The 20,594-nt window shown below is 60.1% G+C and overlaps 3 long non-coding RNA genes and 2 other non-coding genes across 9 annotated transcripts in view; 3 read left to right on the top strand and 2 right to left on the bottom strand.

The window, feature by feature from the left end:
• Positions 1-2,566, bottom strand: part of LOC134473321 (uncharacterized) — a 5,691-nt gene extending 3,125 nt beyond the window's left edge. Inside the window, exons 1-2 of one of the 4 annotated variants that reach the window (XR_010043538.1) lie at positions 285-643; positions 1-81 (exon numbers count right to left, since the gene is read on the bottom strand). The exon at positions 1-81 is cut by the window's left edge and continues 2,327 nt beyond it. This is a non-coding gene — a long non-coding RNA (uncharacterized LOC134473321). Of the gene's footprint in view, positions 644-2,391 lie in introns of those variants that run through there. The other 3 variants (XR_010043539.1, XR_010043541.1, XR_010043537.1) reach the window with 3 other exon arrangements.
• Positions 2,567-3,072: 506 nt separating this feature from the next.
• Positions 3,073-3,263, top strand: LOC134473383 (U2 spliceosomal RNA). Its single transcript, XR_010043635.1, has one exon. It is a non-coding gene; the product is annotated as a U2 spliceosomal RNA (small nuclear RNA).
• A 5,838-nt stretch (positions 3,264-9,101) lies between these two features.
• Positions 9,102-12,887, bottom strand: LOC134473322 (uncharacterized). 2 transcript variants are annotated; one of them, XR_010043543.1, is made up of 4 exons: positions 12,509-12,887; positions 10,176-12,301; positions 9,900-10,021; positions 9,102-9,822 (listed from the first exon to the last, which is right to left on the bottom strand). It is a non-coding gene; the product is annotated as an uncharacterized LOC134473322 (long non-coding RNA). The 2 variants fall into 2 exon arrangements; XR_010043542.1 differs by having other exon boundaries at positions 10,176-12,887.
• Positions 10,959-14,547, top strand: LOC134473323 (uncharacterized). Its single transcript, XR_010043544.1, has 3 exons — positions 10,959-11,079; positions 12,925-12,996; positions 13,219-14,547. It is a non-coding gene; the product is annotated as an uncharacterized LOC134473323 (long non-coding RNA).
• Positions 14,548-15,294: 747 nt separating this feature from the next.
• On the top strand, positions 15,295-15,485 carry LOC134473376 (U2 spliceosomal RNA). Its single transcript, XR_010043628.1, has one exon. It is a non-coding gene; the product is annotated as a U2 spliceosomal RNA (small nuclear RNA).
• Positions 15,486-20,594: the final 5,109 nt, after the last annotated feature.

Consider the following 20,594-nt stretch of genomic DNA (forward strand, 5'->3'; position numbering starts at 1 on the left):
AGCCCGAAAAGGGAAAAACAGGAAGTGATTTCACCGCGTTTGAAAACAAGGGAAAGCAGGTCAGCTCTTGGTGTGGCTCACCTGCAAGACGGATGGAAAGGGCAGAGAGACACACAGACACACAGACACACAGACACAGATACAGACGGACGGACGGACAGACAGACAGACAGACAGACAGACAGACAGACAGAGACACAGGCAGAGAGAGGATCAAAGATGAGTTCGGCCTGAAAAGATGTGTGTTCCCTGGGAGAGGGGGACAAAGATTGCTTTCCACTAACCGGTGCCCTCGGCCCTGCGCTGCAGAACAGCCCCTGCTCAGGGAAACCAGATGGGCAGGAGGCGGACCAGTAAACACAGTGCAGAGATCAAGAGCTGGGGGTGGGGGGAGTGGAGGTGGAGGTCAGGGCACGCGGACTCAGGGGACTCAGCACCCAGTACGCGTGGTCCCATCTGACCCCTCAGCTCTTCTGCACATACACACTCGCCACAAAGTACGTGCCAGAGTGTGTATGTCACTGGCGCTGAGGAGAGAGCATCCAACAACCTCATCACGATGGAAAACAGGGCCCGGGGATTTAACTCAGTGGTGGGGCGCCTTCCCCGAGAAGCGTGAGGTCCCGAGTTCCATTTCTGGTAACCCCTCGCCCCACCCCCACCCCACCCCCACCCCTACCCCCACCCCCACCCCAAACAGGTGGAAAACAAACCCCGGAACCTGTGCGAAGAGGTGGCCACGTATCTATATCCCCATGCCAGACGCTCCCCGGTAGGCAGGGAAAGCCAGCGGGGCGAAGCGGCCATGAAATTAGGAAGGCCCAGGGTGGGCGGAGGGGAGGGGGGGTGGGCTGCGGTGAGGGGAGCCCTTCACAACACTGTACACGTGACGTCACAGATGAGAGCTGGCTCTCTCTGGCGCACACTGAAGGCATTCCTGAGTGCTTGACGTTTCCCCATGTAGCTTCTTCCTAAGTGACCTCTTTCCCTCCAGAGGTGTTGCAGTGAGAGGAGCGCTGGAGCCCTGTCCCATGCTGACAAAGAATGAAACTGGACAACGCAGGAGGAGGCAGGGTATGAGCCTGTTTCTTCCACAGTGAGAAAGGCAAGAAAGTGCACGCAGTAAAGGGAAGGGAGCCTCCACTAGCCTAGCCGGGAGGGTGTTCTGAGTAGGATACCTAACCAGAGCTCTTGGCCTAGGGGTTCTGAAGGGACTCACGAGGGAGCTTGTGGAAGGGCCCGGGCCCTTGTGGAAGACACAGAAGAACACGATCCCCGCCTTACATGGAGACTGTATATAGTTCAGTTGGTTCTTTGGTTTGGTTTTTAAAACTATGGGACGCTTCACTTGCGCAGGGGCCTGGCTGATGTCTGTATCATGCCAATTTTAGTATATGTGCTGCTGAACTGAGCGCTGTGTGTGTGTGTGTGTGTGTGTGTGTGTGTGTGTGTATCTGAGTGTATGTATATTTGGATGGATGGATGGATGCCTGGCTGGCTGGCTGGCTGGATGGATATGGATATGTATCCATGTGTTGGTTCTTTTTCTTTTCTGTCAGGATCTGGTCTATCCAGTGCTCACGCAGTGTCCCCTGCAGGGCCCGTGTGCCCGCCCTCGACTATCCTGTCTGGATAGTGCTCCGGTGTGTGTCCCAGACAGCCCAAAGACACCTGCCGCATTTTTGGTTTCCCCCTGGGGTCCCTGGAGGGTCTTGACTGGGCAGGCTGTCGGGGGCCTTCCCGACTCCATCTGAGGGCCACTGTGCTCCAAGCCTAAGAAAATGCTAACTCCTCTCTCGCTTATTCCTGGTACTCGACTCGACCCGTGCTCCCCAGTCTGCTCTGAAGCCACGAGACGCCAGGGGGTTTCGAGGGATTGCTTGGGTGGAAGTCTGGGCCTGGACCGTGATGCAGTTTAGCTGTGTCACCCTGGAAAACTGACTGGTCTCTCTGCGTTTCGGTCCACAGCGGGGGGTGGACAATAAGGGCACGTTTACACTTTTGAGTTAGCCACACTGAAAAAAAACATCCTCGTGTGGGACAAGGTCTCCTAACTTGCGTTCCATTTCCCGAGTGGGGTCCAACTTGGGAGCCGACCCTCCCGCCGCTTGAACCCCCGCCCCCACCCCCGAGTGCCGAGGGATGGCAGGAGGGCTACTCCGGAGGGTGTCCCTCTCCAAGGGACACTCCATCCCCGCCTTCCCCTTCCCCGGGGCCTTGACCTCGGGCTTCTTCCCAGGGCGTGCGCCCGCAGCCACCGGGTGTCCTGCCGCCTCTATCCAGCCAGATCTTCTGCCTCCACGCCCGCAGTCGAGACGGTGCCCCCCCCACCCCCACCCCCACCCCCACCCCCACCCCCAGGGGCTCTCTCCTCTGAGTCAGTCAGCGCACCGCGAGCGGGGAGGGGAGGACCGTCCTCGCTCGGTTCACCCGCTCCCCAGCCGGGCCCAGGAACGAAGGAGGCCCGGGATGAGCACACAGTTGGCGGCGCTAGTGGCGCCACGTGTCTCGCCACCCGCTTTCTCTGCGGGAAGGCCCGCACGCTGGCGCCGCCTGGCCACGCCCCCCCCCCCCGCAGCCTCCCCCCCACGTCGTCCCCTCCCGCGGCGAGCCCTCTGCACGCCTCCGGGGCCCCCCTGCCCGCCCCCGCCCCCCGCCACGTCCCGCCTCCTCCCGTCTCGCGGCGTCTGGTCGGCTGTCCTGACTGGGCGGGGACAGCAAGCAGGAAGCGGCTCCCAGCGCCCCGCCCCCCGCCGGTCAGGCGCAGAGCCGGTCGGGAGGGCGGGGTCGGCGGGCGCAGCGACGCCTCCTCGGGGAAGGAAGGGCGGGTCATGCAGATGAGCGGCGGGACCGAGTGCCGGCGACGCCGGGAGGGCGTAAGAGGGGCGAGAAGCTGGCCCGGAAAACTGCGTGAAATGAGAAGCGTGCACCCGAGTAGGACGAGTAGGACGGTGTGCGCATGGGTGTGCAGGAGCAAGAGGCCGAGAGAGGCGGAGTGAGGGTTGTTTTTGTCACCGGGCGTGAAATGTGGAGCGCGGGAGGACGGCAAGAAGTGCGGGGGAGCCGGGCGGCATCGCTTCTCGGCCTTTTGGCTAAGATCAAGTGTAGTATCTGTTCTTATCAGTTTAATATCTGATACGTCCTCTACCCGAGGACAATATATTAAATGGATTTTTGGAGCTGGGAGATGGAATAGGAGCTTGCTCCGTCCACTCCACGCATCGACCTGGTATTGCAGTACCTCCAGGAACGGTGCACCCCTCCCCGGGGAAACGACCGCCTGTGCAAAAGGAAGCCCTTGTGTCCGCTCGCCTTTGTATGCGAGGGTCGGCTCTGCTGTCACCGCCATCAGCAGCCATCAGCGCAGCATTGCTTCACCAGCCCTTGCCTGGTAGCTGGCTCGTTGCTGTTGAGTCGCGCGCTGGCTGTCTCTTTGGCCCTGCTTCACGCCCGCCTGGCGCCTGGTCTGCCTTGGCCTATTCTGTTTCTCTGCTTCTCTCTTGCTCTGCTTTCTCCTTGCACGCTTATCCTCACGGGCAGGGGCGGCGCCTTGCACGCTCGCCATGCTTTCTAGCCTGTGCTTTTGCTGCTTTCACGCCTGCTTCTCTCCTCTCCGGGACGTGCGGGGCTGCGTGTCTCTGTGGAAAACCACATCACCGCACGGGAGACAGCACGGTTCCAAAAGCCAAAGCCATCCTCAGCACGCGTCTTCCGCTTTCTGCGTGGCCCTTCGCGAACCTCTCTGCCTCAATCTAGCAGTCTCCTGTCTCCTTCCTTGACTTTTGCACAAGACCTCGCTCCCTGCCCTGTTTTGCATGCCCTGTCTTTCCAAAAACTCTTTTGGTTTGTAGTTTTCCATTTCAACTATCGGACGAACCACGCGCTCTTTGGGCTTGCGTGTCGGATGGATGGATGGATCGCACTTGCCGCTGTTATGGTGCAGCGTGCACCCCCGGGTTTCCCCTGCTGATGGCTCCTCGAGTTGATCCTGCGTGGCAACGTAGTGGCGCCATCGTGCACACACACATACCACGTTTGCCTCACCCAGTCAGTCGTCGGCCAGTGCACACGCGGCCTCTTTCCGTGACTCGGCTCTTGCCAATCGTGCTGCCGTGAACACGGGTACACGTGTATCACTGTACCGTGCTGGTGCTGTCTCTTTGGGGGAAAGAGAGGGGACAGACAGGTTGTATCAGAGGGAGAGACCCGGGGCGCGCCCGAGCGCCAAGGGCAGGTGCTCCTCCCGAGAAAGGAGGCCCTGTGACGTGAGATGTCCTTGGCTCCTTCGGCAAGGAGCCTAGAAAGCAGATAGCTGGGGTGGAGCGGAATTTCTGCCCCTGGTCTTTCCAGGCCTCCCCACACTGATTTCCCTACGTAGTGCCCCTACCACTCGAGCTTCTTCCCGCCCACCCACGAAGAACCGCAGACTTCTCCCTGCAGACTCACCCTCCGCCCTTGGCTGGCTGTGCTTTGATTGCCGGATGGGAGCCCTCCCTTCTGGAGGGAGGTGGACTCGGTACTCTTTTCATTGCTCTTGCTCTGCCGGCCAGAGCTGCTGAACACGTTTTCAGGGATCCAGCATTTGTCCTCCTCCTTCACGTGCCTATCTTACTATTTTCAGGATCCCCATGTTTCGATCGGGTCTTTTCTACTGTTGCGGGGAGTCCTCATGTTTTGAGTTCTTGATATATGCATACTTCCACGCTGGTGGCCAGACCGATCGTGTGTGTGTGTGTGTGTGTGTGTGTGTGTGTGTGAGTGTGTGTGTGCGTGCACGCGCGTGCGAGTGTGCCTGTGCGTGTGTGTATGAGGGAGATATGGTGGTGGCTTCCTTTGAAGACCAAAGATGTTCACTCGCGTCTGAGTTGGTTTTCCTCAACTGAATCCTCCGCACTCGAGTCACGTGGCAGGGTTACCACTTGGCGATAAACGAAACGAGTGGGCTTGAGGTTGCAGTTTGGGCCCTGGAACTCTAAAAGGAACCCCTGCGCTGTTCTGGATATCTGCCTGAAGGATATTGGGAGGAAACGTGTTCCCATGGCGTGGACAGTTTCTTCACGGTTGGTCGCCTCTTCTACTGTGCAGAAGCTCTTCCACATGCTGTGACCCCGTCTGTTGATGTTTCTTGTTCCTTCCTGGCGTCGCCGCCATCGTCGTCGTCGTCGTCGTCGTCGTCGTCGTCGTCGTCGTCGTCCTCCTCCTCCTCCTCCTCCTCTTCCTCCTCCTCCTCCTCCTCCTCCTCCTCCTCCTCCTCCTCCTCCTCCTCCTCCTCCTCCTCCTCCTGACGGGGACTCACACTCACTATTAGCCGAAGCAGGCCTCCAAGCCCCAGCGGTCCTCTCGCCCGCCCGCCCATGGCCTTCCCTGTGCTAGGATGCGGGACGTGCCTGTGGGGCTCCCGCTATTGGTTCTTGACAATGTTATTTCCTCTGCAGTGGGTGTTTCAGTCACAGGGTCTTTGGGGCCGCTGCCTATTCCAGCAGAGAACTCTATGCTTTCAGGAAAGCGGCTCGTGGCCTACAGCTGGGCCTTTGTAGAGAAGGGAGGGACCCACATTGCCGAACTGTCCCCTTGTGGGTCCTCGAGCGCACCTGCCATAACAGGTCGCCGGGTGTGTGTGTGTGTGTGTGTGTTTATTCTCGAGGACCAGACCTGGGAAGGATAATGCTGCCGCCACCCTCTCTCAGTCTGGCGGAGTTTCAGCCCTGCACCAGCTCTCTCCCGCCCCCCCCACCCCGAGCGCTCCGCCCCGCCCCGCCCCACCCCACTCCACCCCACCCCACTCTCTCATAACTCCCGAAGCCCCACCTCCTTCCAGCGAAGGAGACCTTCCAGCACCTAGCTCTGAGAACTCTCTTTGCTGGCCCCCCAAAGTCCAGAGCCAATGGCGGGCCCATGAAACCAAGTCTACCAAGGCCTGCCGCCGCAGTCAAGGAAAGTGAGCTCGGCTGTGTCCACGGCGGAGCTAGCAGAGCTCGTCCCGTCCACGGGGACAGGCGCACACGGGCTGGGAATGCAGCTCGGTGGCAGAGTGCTTGAGAGCACGCCTGAGCCCCTGCGTTCGATCCTAATACTGAGAAAACAGCAAAGGAAACAACCAACGAACCCACACCACACAAACCAACAAACAACCAGGTGATGACTCTGAGGCTCAGAGGCCTAACCTGATGCCCCAGCCCCACCTAACATTGCAGCAATGGGGTCGGGGCTTGGTGGGGGGGCCCAGTAGGGCAGGGCCGAGACTGAATTTCAGAGCTCTCCACCTGATTCCTGTCTGATGTCTGCTTCCACAAACACCCTTCTTTGCAGACATCCCTTCCCCGGGCTCTTCGTCAAGCGTGCGGGGAGTTGATGTTTGTAACCTCATGGAAACGTTATCGGAATTCTAGCAGGTTGATTTCCGATCTACCAACTTCCGGTGCAACCCATGGCAAGAATTAAAGACACCGAGACACATTTATACTTGGGGGCGGGGGCGGGGGCGGGGAGGGGTGGCTGTGCGGGCGCGCCGAGGGGTCCTAAGTCCGGCCAGGGTGAAGGGTCATCGGGAACAAAGGCCTCGACCCAGGGCCTAACCCGGATTTTATTAATTCGTGAAGAAGGCAGTGGCTAGAGGATGAACCACTGCGACAATGGCGGGAATGCCGTGAGTACTGTGAGCTGGGCCACGCACGAGACCTGCAACCACCCCTCCAACGTGCAGAAAGACCCATCTGCGTAAGGCAACTGAGGCAGCATTTCATGTTCGGAGGGCGATGCTTCAGCTCTGACCTGTAGTGTAGAGCTTCATGCCCGGGGAAGCCGTAGCCTCTCACCTCGAGGCTGGAACCCAGTTGACGGCCCTGGAGCGGTGGCTCTGCTTCCCGCCCGGCTCAACCACGTTTGGATTGGGGGGTCACGGGGCAGGGGAACAGGGACCGCCACCGAGCTTCAAAGATCACGCGTCAGCACCTCCTCGGCCAGCCCCATTTACATGGCTTAGAGCCCATGGAAGGCAAAAAGGTAATGGCTCGGTGGGCTCTGTCCTTATCAGCCCGTGGAGACAGGGCCTGGCCTGCTTTAGCCCACCTGGAGATAAGTGTTCTTCTTTGTTCGAGGAGAGTCCTCCAGGTGGTCCTCCACACTCCTTAGCAGTTGCAGCGGAGACACCTGAACTCAGACTTGGCCTGAAACCGGACCGCTTCCACACACATCAAAGCGTTCGGGGCAGATACTCAAGAACCCGCGTGAGACTGAGGGAAGAGAGAAGGCCCGCTTTGGTCCCAGGCAGGAAGAGAGCGAATCTTGGGGCTGGGGCTGGGGCTGGGGCTGGGGCTGGGGCTGGGGCTGGGGCTGGGGTGGGGGTGGGGGTGGGTGTCCACCCTAAGGGGAATATGTCAAGAGCAAGTCCAGAAGCCCGAGTCCTGCCACCACTAGGAGGAATTAGATGGACGCTCTGGGTCCATGGAAACAAACCTCTCCCCCAAGCGCGCCTCCTCTTTCTGTAGTCCCACAACACACATCAGCTCCGGGACCCGAACACAGGCAAGGTTCTCCTGGCACGGACACACCGAGCTGTCAGTTCTGCGGTGACACCAGCGGCTCTCCTCGAGTTCAGTAGCGACGCCATCGACCTGGAGATCCCGCATGTTGGGAGGCCAAGTGCCCAAGGATGACCCGAGACCCGGCTGCAGATGCCAGCTGCGTGTCACAGGTTGCGCCTTGCGCAACCCTAGAATACCACCCTAGAAGCCCCAGTTCCCACCCACCGCGGGCACACTGACTCTACCTGGGGGACAGCACTTCACCGACACCTACCCAGTTTATTACTAAGGATATTACAAAGGATACGGGGAAGAGAAGCTCCGGGTCAGCTGTGTAGGGAAGGGTGCGGGACTCGAATGCCTGCTTTGGGAGCAGCGGCCGCCTGAAACCTCCCTGTGTTCAACTAGCCGGAAGCCCCCCAAACACTGCCCTGTGGGGCTTTCTATGCAGACTGGAGGGCACTGGCATCACTGGTAACAGACTGGGTGGGGAGACCCGGGAAAAGAAGTCACTCCCTCCCCCTACCTCCCCCTCCCCCACTCTGTCTCAGCCTGCGTCCACCTCTGCGTCCCCCTCTGCGTCCCCCTCGCCTCCTCCTCCTCTCCTGCTCCTCCTCCTCCTCCCCCTCCTCCTCCACCTGCTTGTGGCGGGGCATGTTGCAGGGCTCCCTGGAATGCAAAGCTCTGATGATTTTTGTCTCTGTGTGCTCTGTTGGGAAACTATGCTGTGAGACGGGGCAATAGACCAGGATAACTCGGGGGCATCCTGGTGGCCACGATTCCAGATGGCCACAGCCAGCTGGGCTGATCCCCCACCCCACCCCCAGACCTTATCAGGTTTCACACACACACACACACACACACACACACACACACACACGGGTGTGAAGTTCCTGGACTGGCACGCCGCCCTGCCAGTCTCTGGACGGACAGAATTAAATGCAGTGCCCAAGTACCTCGACCCACTGTCACTCTCTGTGTGGCCTAGAGAAAGAGATTCAGTGGTTGGGACGATGACCACTTACTTCTCTTGAAAGCCAAAGGGCCTGAGGTCTTTGCGGGTTACTTAGCTCAGGCCTCTGAAGCTCCGCCCAGATTGGGAGTCCAGTGACCCCTGGAAAATGAATGAATTCTTGGAGACCCTCACCAAGGTACAGGCTTAAGACGAGCCCTTCCTGAGTAGACCGGGAGAAAGACGTGTTCAGCTTCACGCTAGGATTTTTAATGCCTCTGTTGGGCTCGTATGCCACACCCATGTTGTTCTCAAGTCTTCCGTCCTCTAATACCCGCTCCCCCACCCCACGCTCCCGCCCAAGAACTGTGGCCCCCAGTGCGCGGGGCACAGGACCCCAGATGTGCTGCCGGTCACGGTTGCCCGCTGGGTCACCCTGGGGGTCAGGGGATGGTGGTGGTGGCGGCGGTGGTGAGGGTGGCGCGGGGAAGAGCACTTTTCACGGCAGGCTGCAAGCCGCTCTCTCCTCTGTGAGGTGGCAGTAGGATCGCTGCCTTCCGTGGCTACAGTTCATGGTGGGTGTTGTAGTCAGGGGTTGTACACAGAGAACAATTCAGATCAGGACATGGAGTTTATAATATTTTTATAATGGTCACCGGAAGTTAACACAGGAGAATGCAGGAAATCTATCCGCAACACCAACGACATAGATTATATAAGTCAAGAGCCTAAACCCCACGGCAATGTCCCACATGAGTCCAGATAAAAACCCAGAGCTCAGGACAACGCCTCCACGAGTCCAACTGGAAGTCCAGGGCCCACAAGGACTCATGCCAGTCTCTTTTACGGATTCGTGCCGGGAAGACCCAAGGGTCAGCGGTGGAAGCCAGAAAGTCTATGCCAGCAGGATGAAGGAGCTGTGCTAGTGGGATGAGGGTTCCACGCTGGAGCCGAGAAGTCACACTCACAACAAAGAGTGGGGCTGTCCTGAATGGAACCACAGCTGTCCTCAGCGACACGGAGGCCCCGAGCTCGCTCCTCCGACGACAAGCACAGTCGGGGTCGGGTACGTGCCAGGAAGCAGCGTGACGAGTTCATCCTGGAGACCAGGCAGCACATGTCTTCCCCTCCGGAGCCAGGAAGCAATGCTCCATGTGAAAACCAAAGCTTCTCCAGGAGAACCAACAGCTCAGACAGCAACTTGTAGGAGAACTAACAATGCCTCCATAACGCCTCCATCCCTCTCCACACCTCTCTTCTCCACTTATTTATCCTGGCAACCCTTCTCAGGTGGAGCATCTTCTCTCAATGCATGCTGATGTAATCCAGCTGGCGTTAAGTTGACCACTAGTTATCAAACCATAACAGTGGGTGAACGGCAGGCAGCGAACCACCACAAACATCCGCGGTGCCCAAAGCCTCACCTGTGACTAGAGCGCCTTGGCGAGGCTCCCTGCACCACCGCCGCTGCCTCCCCGGGAGAACACGGTGGTGGTGGTGGTGGTGGTGCTGGTGCTGGTGCTGGTGCTGGTGGTGGCATCGGTTCCTTAACAAGGCACCAGGGTTTTACATGATTCGGGGGTCTTTCGTCTACCACAGCGCCTGCTGTGCAGTGAGGACGGGAGGGGGGGGGGACGAGTGGACTCCGTCCACGCAGAAGGCAGCCGAGAACATCCCGGTCCCCGCGGGACCTTACCTACCGAGGAGAGGAGAGGGCGGATGCAGAAAGGGCTTTGCAGGAGGCGGCCCCGGAGTGGGGACGGGACATCAAGGAGCGGCTTGGGAAAAACAGCTTCGGAAACGAGTTCGCTTTTCAACTCCCAGTTCCTGAGTCCAACGGAGAGACGACCTACATACCGCTCCGAAGGCGTGGAGTGGGGGGACGCGAAAGGGCGCCACGGGTAGCCTTTCCAGCCAACAGAAGCCCTACCCTAAACTGAAGTCCTGGAGCAGAGCCCAGGGGCGAAGCCAAAGCGCCCGGGGGCTGCCGCTGGGTGTGGGTGTGGGTGTGGGTGTGGGAGTGGGTGTGCGTGTCCCCCTCCACAGAGTCCTGAACCAAACCAGAACGGACCGGACCGGACCGGACCGGACCGGACCGGAGGGCGGGGGCTTCACACTGCTTTCCCTCCTCCCAAAGCCTTCCTTCCTCCCCCACGGCCGGCCGGCCGGCCCGTGTCCCCACAGCTGGAAGTCACGGGCACAAAACACTCCCTCCCGGGGGCTCTCCTTTCCTTCCGTTTTCTCCCGTGCTGCTGCGGCTGCGTCTCCATCTCCATCCGGGCCTGCGTGCGTGCGTGCATACATACGTGCGTGCATACGTGCCTGCGTGTGCGGTCGAGCGTGGCTGCCTGCGCGTTCCCATGAAAAGACACGTTATTTCCCCAGAAGATCCACATTGAGTCTGGCTTCCCGCACGTGGACTGAGGGTCTCTAATGTAAAGCGCAGGGCATGCTGAGGCGGCAGGAGGCTGCAGGGTGAAAGTGGATGAAGGGCTCAGCCGCAGCTACGTGGCGGTGTCTGCGCAACGTCCGCGTGGCCACAAGCGTCCAGTGCCAAGTGCCTTGGCACGGGAGCCTGGTGCTTGGGGAGGCCTGCATTTGGGGGTGAGCAAGAAGAAAGCAGAAGCGGAGGAGGCAGCAGGTTCCGGAGGCTGAGGGTGCATGGGGAGCCCCGTGGAGGGAGGAGGCAAGGGCTCTGTGTGAGACGGGCAGGAGCACCACGGTGGCCAAGTGGGAAACGGGGTTGGGTGGAGGGGCGGCGAGAAGCAGGCAGCAGAGGTAGGGGGCGACCAACACGCCTGCACCCGAAAGACCACAAAACCACAAGTGGCTGAAGCCAGGGAAAGTGGGTCCTCCAGCAAGGCAAAGCGAGTGGCCCTCAGTGGCCAAAGGCCCAGAGGCCGGCGGGGATTAGGGTAGCTAGGCTGGGGCTGGGGCTGGGGCTGCGTCCAGGTGGGCCCCAGCAACGTCCGGACTGGCCGGAGACCAGGAACACGGTCACCTCAACAGAGGGGACGCTGAGGACTGAGAGGCACGGGAGGACTCGCTGGAGCCCAGGCAGCCCTCGGGGGAGGACGAAGAGGCCGTCCTCCTGAGACCTGGCAAAGCAGCTCTCCCGGCCAAAGCCCATGCAGAGCACCAGGGGAAGCCTCCGGCCTCCGGCCTCCGGGGGTGGGGGGACGGGAGAAGGCATGGCACCCTGCGCTGAGAAGGGTATGGAGGCCACGGAGCAGCTCCGAGGCCTAGGGTCCAGCAGCCTGCCGCAGAGCGGAGCGGAGCGGAGCGGAGCAGGGCCGGGCCTTGCGTTGCGGCATGAGGTTTCTTCGGGCTGACGGGTCTCGGGACCCGAAAGACACTGGGCCCCCACTTGGGCCCTCACGGCCCCTGCCCTAGGGCACCGTGAGGGCAACCACACCCCGCTGCTTGCCCCCAACTGCGCCTTTGCCAGACATACCACCACTGAGGACTAGCAACCGGGCACAGCACCTCCTGGTGACTCTCCGGCCCTTCCATCCCTCCTGCAATCCCAGGGGGGCCCACCCCGAGGTCCGAGACAGCCCAGGAGGTCAGGGAACGAGGGTCTGGGAGGCCTGTGCCTTCGGCCACGAGAGGTGCCTGTGGCCCTCCAGGGATCCTGACACAGAGGTGGTGGACTGGATGCCAGATGAGGGCCAGAGCGGCTGCAGATTACCCTGCTCTGGGCTCACGTGGACACATTTGTTGGGCTTCTGTGGCCAAGCTTAGAAGCCCGAAAAGGGAAAAACAGGAAGTGATTTCACCGCGTTTGAAAACAAGGGAAAGCAGGTCAGCTCTTGGTGTGGCTCACCTGCAAGACGGATGGAAAGGGCAGAGAGACACACAGACACACAGACACACAGACACAGATACAGACAGACGGACGGACGGACAGACAGACAGACAGACAGACAGACAGACAGACAGAGACACAGGCAGAGAGAGGATCAAAGATGAGTTCGGCCTGAAAAGATGTGTGTTCCCTGGGAGAGGGGGACAAAGATTGCTTTCCACTAACCGGTGCCCTCGGCCCTGCGCTGCAGAACAGCCCCTGCTCAGGGAAACCAGATGGGCAGGAGGCGGACCAGTAAACACAGTGCAGAGATCAAGAGCTGGGGGTGGGGGGAGTGGAGGTGGAGGTCAGGGCACGCGGACTCAGGGGACTCAGCACCCAGTACGCGTGGTCCCATCTGACCCCTCAGCTCTTCTGCACATACACACTCGCCACAAAGTACGTGCCAGAGTGTGTATGTCACTGGCGCTGAGGAGAGAGCATCCAACAACCTCATCACGATGGAAAACAGGGCCCGGGGATTTAACTCAGTGGTGGGGCGCCTTCCCCGAGAAGCGTGAGGTCCCGAGTTCCATTTCTGGTAACCCCTCGCCCCACCCCCACCCCACCCCCACCCCTACCCCCACCCCCACCCCAAACAGGTGGAAAACAAACCCCGGAACCTGTGCGAAGAGGTGGCCACGTATCTATATCCCCATGCCAGACGCTCCCCGGTAGGCAGGGAAAGCCAGCGGGGCGAAGCGGCCATGAAATTAGGAAGGCCCAGGGTGGGCGGAGGGGAGGGGGGGTGGGCTGCGGTGAGGGGAGCCCTTCACAACACTGTACACGTGACGTCACAGATGAGAGCTGGCTCTCTCTGGCGCACACTGAAGGCATTCCTGAGTGCTTGACGTTTCCCCATGTAGCTTCTTCCTAAGTGACCTCTTTCCCTCCAGAGGTGTTGCAGTGAGAGGAGCGCTGGAGCCCTGTCCCATGCTGACAAAGAATGAAACTGGACAACGCAGGAGGAGGCAGGGTATGAGCCTGTTTCTTCCACAGTGAGAAAGGCAAGAAAGTGCACGCAGTAAAGGGAAGGGAGCCTCCACTAGCCTAGCCGGGAGGGTGTTCTGAGTAGGATACCTAACCAGAGCTCTTGGCCTAGGGGTTCTGAAGGGACTCACGAGGGAGCTTGTGGAAGGGCCCGGGCCCTTGTGGAAGACACAGAAGAACACGATCCCCGCCTTACATGGAGACTGTATATAGTTCAGTTGGTTCTTTGGTTTGGTTTTTAAAACTATGGGACGCTTCACTTGCGCAGGGGCCTGGCTGATGTCTGTATCATGCCAATTTTAGTATATGTGCTGCTGAACTGAGCGCTGTGTGTGTGTGTGTGTGTGTGTGTGTGTGTGTGTGTATCTGAGTGTATGTATATTTGGATGGATGGATGGATGCCTGGCTGGCTGGCTGGCTGGATGGATATGGATATGTATCCATGTGTTGGTTCTTTTTCTTTTCTGTCAGGATCTGGTCTATCCAGTGCTCACGCAGTGTCCCCTGCAGGGCCCGTGTGCCCGCCCTCGACTATCCTGTCTGGATAGTGCTCCGGTGTGTGTCCCAGACAGCCCAAAGACACCTGCCGCATTTTTGGTTTCCCCCTGGGGTCCCTGGAGGGTCTTGACTGGGCAGGCTGTCGGGGGCCTTCCCGACTCCATCTGAGGGCCACTGTGCTCCAAGCCTAAGAAAATGCTAACTCCTCTCTCGCTTATTCCTGGTACTCGACTCGACCCGTGCTCCCCAGTCTGCTCTGAAGCCACGAGACGCCAGGGGGTTTCGAGGGATTGCTTGGGTGGAAGTCTGGGCCTGGACCGTGATGCAGTTTAGCTGTGTCACCCTGGAAAACTGACTGGTCTCTCTGCGTTTCGGTCCACAGCGGGGGGTGGACAATAAGGGCACGTTTACACTTTTGAGTTAGCCACACTGAAAAAAAACATCCTCGTGTGGGACAAGGTCTCCTAACTTGCGTTCCATTTCCCGAGTGGGGTCCAACTTGGGAGCCGACCCTCCCGCCGCTTGAACCCCCGCCCCCACCCCCGAGTGCCGAGGGATGGCAGGAGGGCTACTCCGGAGGGTGTCCCTCTCCAAGGGACACTCCATCCCCGCCTTCCCCTTCCCCGGGGCCTTGACCTCGGGCTTCTTCCCAGGGCGTGCGCCCGCAGCCACCGGGTGTCCTGCCGCCTCTATCCAGCCAGATCTTCTGCCTCCACGCCCGCAGTCGAGACGGTGCCCCCCCCACCCCCACCCCCACCCCCACCCCCACCCCCAGGGGCTCTCTCCTCTGAGTCAGTCAGCGCACCGCGAGCGGGGAGGGGAGGACCGTCCTCGCTCGGTTCACCCGCTCCCCAGCCGGGCCCAGGAACGAAGGAGGCCCGGGATGAGCACACAGTTGGCGGCGCTAGTGGCGCCACGTGTCTCGCCACCCGCTTTCTCTGCGGGAAGGCCCGCACGCTGGCGCCGCCTGGCCACGCCCCCCCCCTGCAGCCTCCCCCCCACGTCGTCCCCTCCCGCGGCGAGCCCTCTGCACGCCTCCGGGGCCCCCCTGCCCGCCCCCGCCCCCCGCCACGTCCCGCCTCCTCCCGTCTCGCGGCGTCTGGTCGGCTGTCCTGACTGGGCGGGGACAGCAAGCAGGAAGCGGCTCCCAGCGCCCCGCCCCCCGCCGGTCAGGCGCAGAGCCGGTCGGGAGGGCGGGGTCGGCGGGCGCAGCCACGCCTCCTCGGGGAAGGAAGGGCGGGTCATGCAGATGAGCGGCGGGACCGAGTGCCGGGGACGCCGGGAGGGCGTAAGAGGGGCGAGAAGCTGGCCCGGAAAACTGCGTGAAATGAGAAGCGTGCACCCGAGTAGGACGAGTAGGACGGTGTGCGCATGGGTGTGCAGGAGCAAGAGGCCGAGAGAGGCGGAGTGAGGGTTGTTTTTGTCACCGGGCGTGAAATGTGGAGCGCGGGAGGACGGCAAGAAGTGCGGGGGAGCCGGGCGGCATCGCTTCTCGGCCTTTTGGCTAAGATCAAGTGTAGTATCTGTTCTTATCAGTTTAATATCTGATACGTCCTCTATCCGAGGACAATATATTAAATGGATTTTTGGAGCTGGGAGATGGAATAGGAGCTTGCTCCGTCCACTCCACGCATCGACCTGGTATTGCAGTACCTCCAGGAACGGTGCACCCCTCCCCGGGGAAACGACCGCCTGTGCAAAAGGAAGCCCTTGTGTCCGCTCGCCTTTGTATGCGAGGGTCGGCTCTGCTGTCACCGCCATCAGCAGCCATCAGCGCAGCATTGCTTCACCAGCCCTTGCCTGGTAGCTGGCTCGTTGCTGTTGAGTCGCGCGCTGGCTGTCTCTTTGGCCCTGCTTCACGCCCGCCTGGTGCCTGGTCTGCCTTGGCCTATTCTGTTTCTCTGCTTCTCTCTTGCTCTGCTTTCTCCTTGCACGCTTATCCTCACGGGCAGGGGCGGCGCCTTGCACGCTCGCCATGCTTTCTAGCCTGTGCTTTTGCTGCTTTCACGCCTGCTTCTCTCCTCTCCGGGACGTGCGGGGCTGCGTGTCTCTGTGGAAAACCACATCACCGCACGGGAGACAGCACGGTTCCAAAAGCCAAAGCCATCCTCAGCACGCGTCTTCCGCTTTCTGCGTGGCCCTTCGCGAACCTCTCTGCCTCAATCTAGCAGTCTCCTGTCTCCTTCCTTGACTTTTGCACAAGACCTCGCTCCCTGCCCTGTTTTGCATGCCCTGTCTTTCCAAAAACTCTTTTGGTTTGTAGTTTTCCATTTCAACTATCGGACGAACCACGCGCTCTTTGGGCTTGCGTGTCGGATGGATGGATGGATCGCACTTGCCGCTGTTATGGTGCAGCGTGCACCCCCGGGTTTCCCCTGCTGATGGCTCCTCGAGTTGATCCTGCGTGGCAACGTAGTGGCGCCATCGTGCACACACACATACCACGTTTGCCTCACCCAGTCAGTCGTCGGCCAGTGCACACGCGGCCTCTTTCCGTGACTCGGCTCTTGCCAATCGTGCTGCCGTGAACACGGGTACACGTGTATCACTGTACCGTGCTGGTGCTGTCTCTTTGGGGGAAAGAGAGGGGACAGACAGGTTGTATCAGAGGGAGAGACCCGGGGCGCGCCCGAGCGCCAAGGGCAGGTGCTCCTCCCGAGAAAGGAGGCCCTGTGACGTGAGATGTCCTTGGCTCCTTCGGCAAGGAGCCTAGAAAGCAGATAGCTGGGGTGGAGCGGAATTTCTGCCCCTGGTCTTTCCAGGCCTCCCCACACTGATTTCCCTACGTAGTGCCCCTACCACTCGAGCTTCTTCCCGCCCACCCACGAAGAACCGCAGACTTCTCCCTGCAGACTCACCCTCCGCCCTTGGCTGGCTGTGCTTTGATTGCCGGATGGGAGCCCTCCCTTCTGGAGGGAGGTGGACTCGGTACTCTTTTCATTGCTCTTGCTCTGCCGGCCAGAGCTGCTGAACACGTTTTCAGGGATCCAGCATTTGTCCTCCTCCTTCACGTGCCTATCTTACTATTTTCAGGATCCCCATGTTTCGATCGGGTCTTTTCTACTGTTGCGGGGAGTCCTCATGTTTTGAGTTCTTGATATATGCATACTTCCACGCTGGTGGCCAGACCGATCGTGTGTGTGTGTGTGTGTGTGTGTGTGTGAGTGTGTGTGTGCGTGCACGCGCGTGCGAGTGTGCCTGTGCGTGTGTGTATGAGGGAGATATGGTGGTGGCTTCCTTTGAAGACCAAAGATGTTCACTCGCGTCTGAGTTGGTTTTCCTCAACTGAATCCTCCGCACTCGAGTCACGTGGCAGGGTTACCACTTGGCGATAAACGAAACGAGTGGGCTTGAGGTTGCAGTTTGGGCCCTGGAACTCTAAAAGGAACCCCTGCGCTGTTCTGGATATCTGCCTGAAGGATATTGGGAGGAAACGTGTTCCCATGGCGTGGACAGTTTCTTCACGGTTGGTCGCCTCTTCTACTGTGCAGAAGCTCTTCCACATGCTGTGACCCCGTCTGTTGATGTTTCTTGTTCCTTCCTGGCGTCGCCGCCATCGTCGTCGTCGTCGTCGTCGTCGTCGTCGTCGTCGTCGTCCTCCTCCTCCTCCTCCTCCTCCTCCTCCTCCTCCTCTTCCTCCTCCTCCTCCTCCTCCTCCTCCTCCTCCTCCTCCTGACGGGGACTCACACTCACTATTAGCCGAAGCAGGCCTCCAAGCCCCAGCGGTCCTCTCGCCCGCCCGCCCATGGCCTTCCCTGCGCTAGGATGCGGGACGTGCCTGTGGGGCTCCCGCTATTGGTTCTTGACAATGTTATTTCCTCTGCAGTGGGTGTTTCAGTCACAGGGTCTTTGGGGCCGCTGCCTATTCCAGCAGAGAACTCTATGCTTTCAGGAAAGCGGCTCGTGGCCTACAGCTGGGCCTTTGTAGAGAAGGGAGGGACCCACATTGCCGAACTGTCCCCTTGTGGGTCCTCGAGCGCACCTGCCATAACAGGTCGCCGGGTGTGTGTGTGTGTGTGTGTGTTTATTCTCGAGGACCAGACCTGGGAAGGATAATGCTGCCGCCACCCTCTCTCAGTCTGGCGGAGTTTCAGCCCTGCACCAGCTCTCTCCCGCCCCCCCCCCCACACGGAGCGCTCCGCCCCGCCCCGCCCCACCCCACTCCACCCCACCCCACTCTCTCATAACTCCCGAAGCCCCACCTCCTTCCAGCGAAGGAGACCTTCCAGCACCTAGCTCTGAGAACTCTCTTTGCTGGCCCCCCAAAGTCCAGAGCCAATGGCGGGCCCATGAAACCAAGTCTACCAAGGCCTGCCGCCGCAGTCAAGGAAAGTGAGCTCGGCTGTGTCCACGGCGGAGCTAGCAGAGCTCGTCCCGTCCACGGGGACAGGCGCACACGGGCTGGGAATGCAGCTCGGTGGCAGAGTGCTTGAGAGCACGCCTGAGCCCCTGCGTTCGATCCTAATACTGAGAAAACAGCAAAGGAAACAACCAACGAACCCACACCACACAAACCAACAAACAACCAGGTGATGACTCTGAGGCTCAGAGGCCTAACCTGATGCCCCAGCCCCACCTAACATTGCAGCAATGGGGTCGGGGCTTGGTGGGGGGGCCCAGTAGGGCAGGGCCGAGACTGAATTTCAGAGCTCTCCACCTGATTCCTGTCTGATGTCTGCTTCCACAAACACCCTTCTTTGCAGACATCCCTTCCCCGGGCTCTTCGTCAAGCGTGCGGGGAGTTGATGTTTGTAACCTCATGGAAACGTTATCGGAATTCTAGCAGGTTGATTTCCGATCTACCAACTTCCGGTGCAACCCATGGCAAGAATTAAAGACACCGAGACACATTTATACTTGGGGGCGGGGGCGGGGGCGGGGAGGGGTGGCTGTGCGGGCGCGCCGAGGGGTCCTAAGTCCGGCCAGGGTGAAGGGTCATCGGGAACAAAGGCCTCGACCCAGGGCCTAACCCGGATTTTATTAATTCGTGAAGAAGGCAGTGGCTAGAGGATGAACCACTGCGACAATGGCGGGAATGCCGTGAGTACTGTGAGCTGGGCCACGCACGAGACCTGCAACCACCCCTCCAACGTGCAGAAAGACCCATCTGCGTAAGGCAACTGAGGCAGCATTTCATGTTCGGAGGGCGATGCTTCAGCTCTGACCTGTAGTGTAGAGCTTCATGCCCGGGGAAGCCGTAGCCTCTCACCTCGAGGCTGGAACCCAGTTGACGGCCCTGGAGCGGTGGCTCTGCTTCCCGCCCGGCTCAACCACGTTTGGATTGGGGGGTCACGGGGCAGGGGAACAGGGACCGCCACCGAGCTTCAAAGATCACGCGTCAGCACCTCCTCGGCCAGCCCCATTTACATGGCTTAGAGCCCATGGAAGGCAAAAAGGTAATGGCTCGGTGGGCTCTGTCCTTATCAGCCCGTGGAGACAGGGCCTGGCCTGCTTTAGCCCACCTGGAGATAAGTGTTCTTCTTTGTTCGAGGAGAGTCCTCCAGGTGGTCCTCCACACTCCTTAGCAGTTGCAGCGGAGACACCTGAACTCAGACTTGGCCTGAAACCGGACCGCTTCCACACACATCAAAGCGTTCGGGGCAGATACTCAAGAACCCGCGTGAGACTGAGGGAAGAGAGAAGGCCCGCTTTGGTCCCAGGCAGGAAGAGAGCGAATCTTGGGGCTGGGGCTGGGGCTGGGGCTGGGGCTGGGGCTGGGGCTGGGGCTGGGGCTGGGGCTGGGGTGGGGGTGGGGGTGGGTGTCCACCCTAAGGGGAATATGTCAAGAGCAAGTCCAGAAGCCCGAGTCCTGCCACCACTAGGAGGAATTAGATGGACGCTCTGGGTCCATGGAAACAAACCTCTCCCCCAAGCGCGCCTCCTCTTTCTGTAGTCCCACAACACACATCAGCTCCGGGACCCGAACACAGGCAAGGTTCTCCTGGCACGGACACACCGAGCTGTCAGTTCTGCGGTGACACCAGCGGCTCTCCTCGAGTTCAGTAGCGACGCCATCGACCTGGAGATCCCGCATGTTGGGAGGCCAAGTGCCCAAGGATGACCCGAGACCCGGCTGCAGATGCCAGCTGCGTGTCACAGGTTGCGCCTTGCGCAACCCTAGAATACCACCCTAGAAGCCCCAGTTCCCACCCACCGCGGGCACACTGACTCTACCTGGGGGACAGCACTTCACCGACACCTACCCAGTTTATTACTAAGGATATTACAAAGGATACGGGGAAGAGAAGCTCCGGGTCAGCTGTGTAGGGAAGGGTGCGGGACTCGAATGCCTGCTTTGGGAGCAGCGGCCGCCTGAAACCTCCCTGTGTTCAACTAGCCGGAAGCCCCCCAAACACTGCCCTGTGGGGCTTTCTATGCAGACTGGAGGGCACTGGCATCACTGGTAACAGACTGGGTGGGGAGACCCGGGAAAAGAAGTCACTCCCTCCCCCTACCTCCCCCTCCCCCACTCTGTCTCAGCCTGCGTCCACCTCTGCGTCCCCCTCTGCGTCCCCCTCGCCTCCTCCTCCTCTCCTGCTCCTCCTCCTCCTCCCCCTCCTCCTCCACCTGCTTGTGGCGGGGCATGTTGCAGGGCTCCCTGGAATGCAAAGCTCTGATGATTTTTGTCTCTGTGTGCTCTGTTGGGAAACTATGCTGTGAGACGGGGCAATAGACCAGGATAACTCGGGGGCATCCTGGTGGCCACGATTCCAGATGGCCACAGCCAGCTGGGCTGATCCCCCACCCCACCCCCAGACCTTATCAGGTTTCACACACACACACG

This window comes from Cavia porcellus, unplaced genomic scaffold (assembly GCF_034190915.1).
Source record: "Cavia porcellus strain 051 isolate PalLab524CR breed Dunkin Hartley unplaced genomic scaffold, mCavPor4.1 scaffold_26, whole genome shotgun sequence".
Taxonomy (NCBI): Eukaryota; Metazoa; Chordata; class Mammalia; order Rodentia; family Caviidae; genus Cavia; species Cavia porcellus.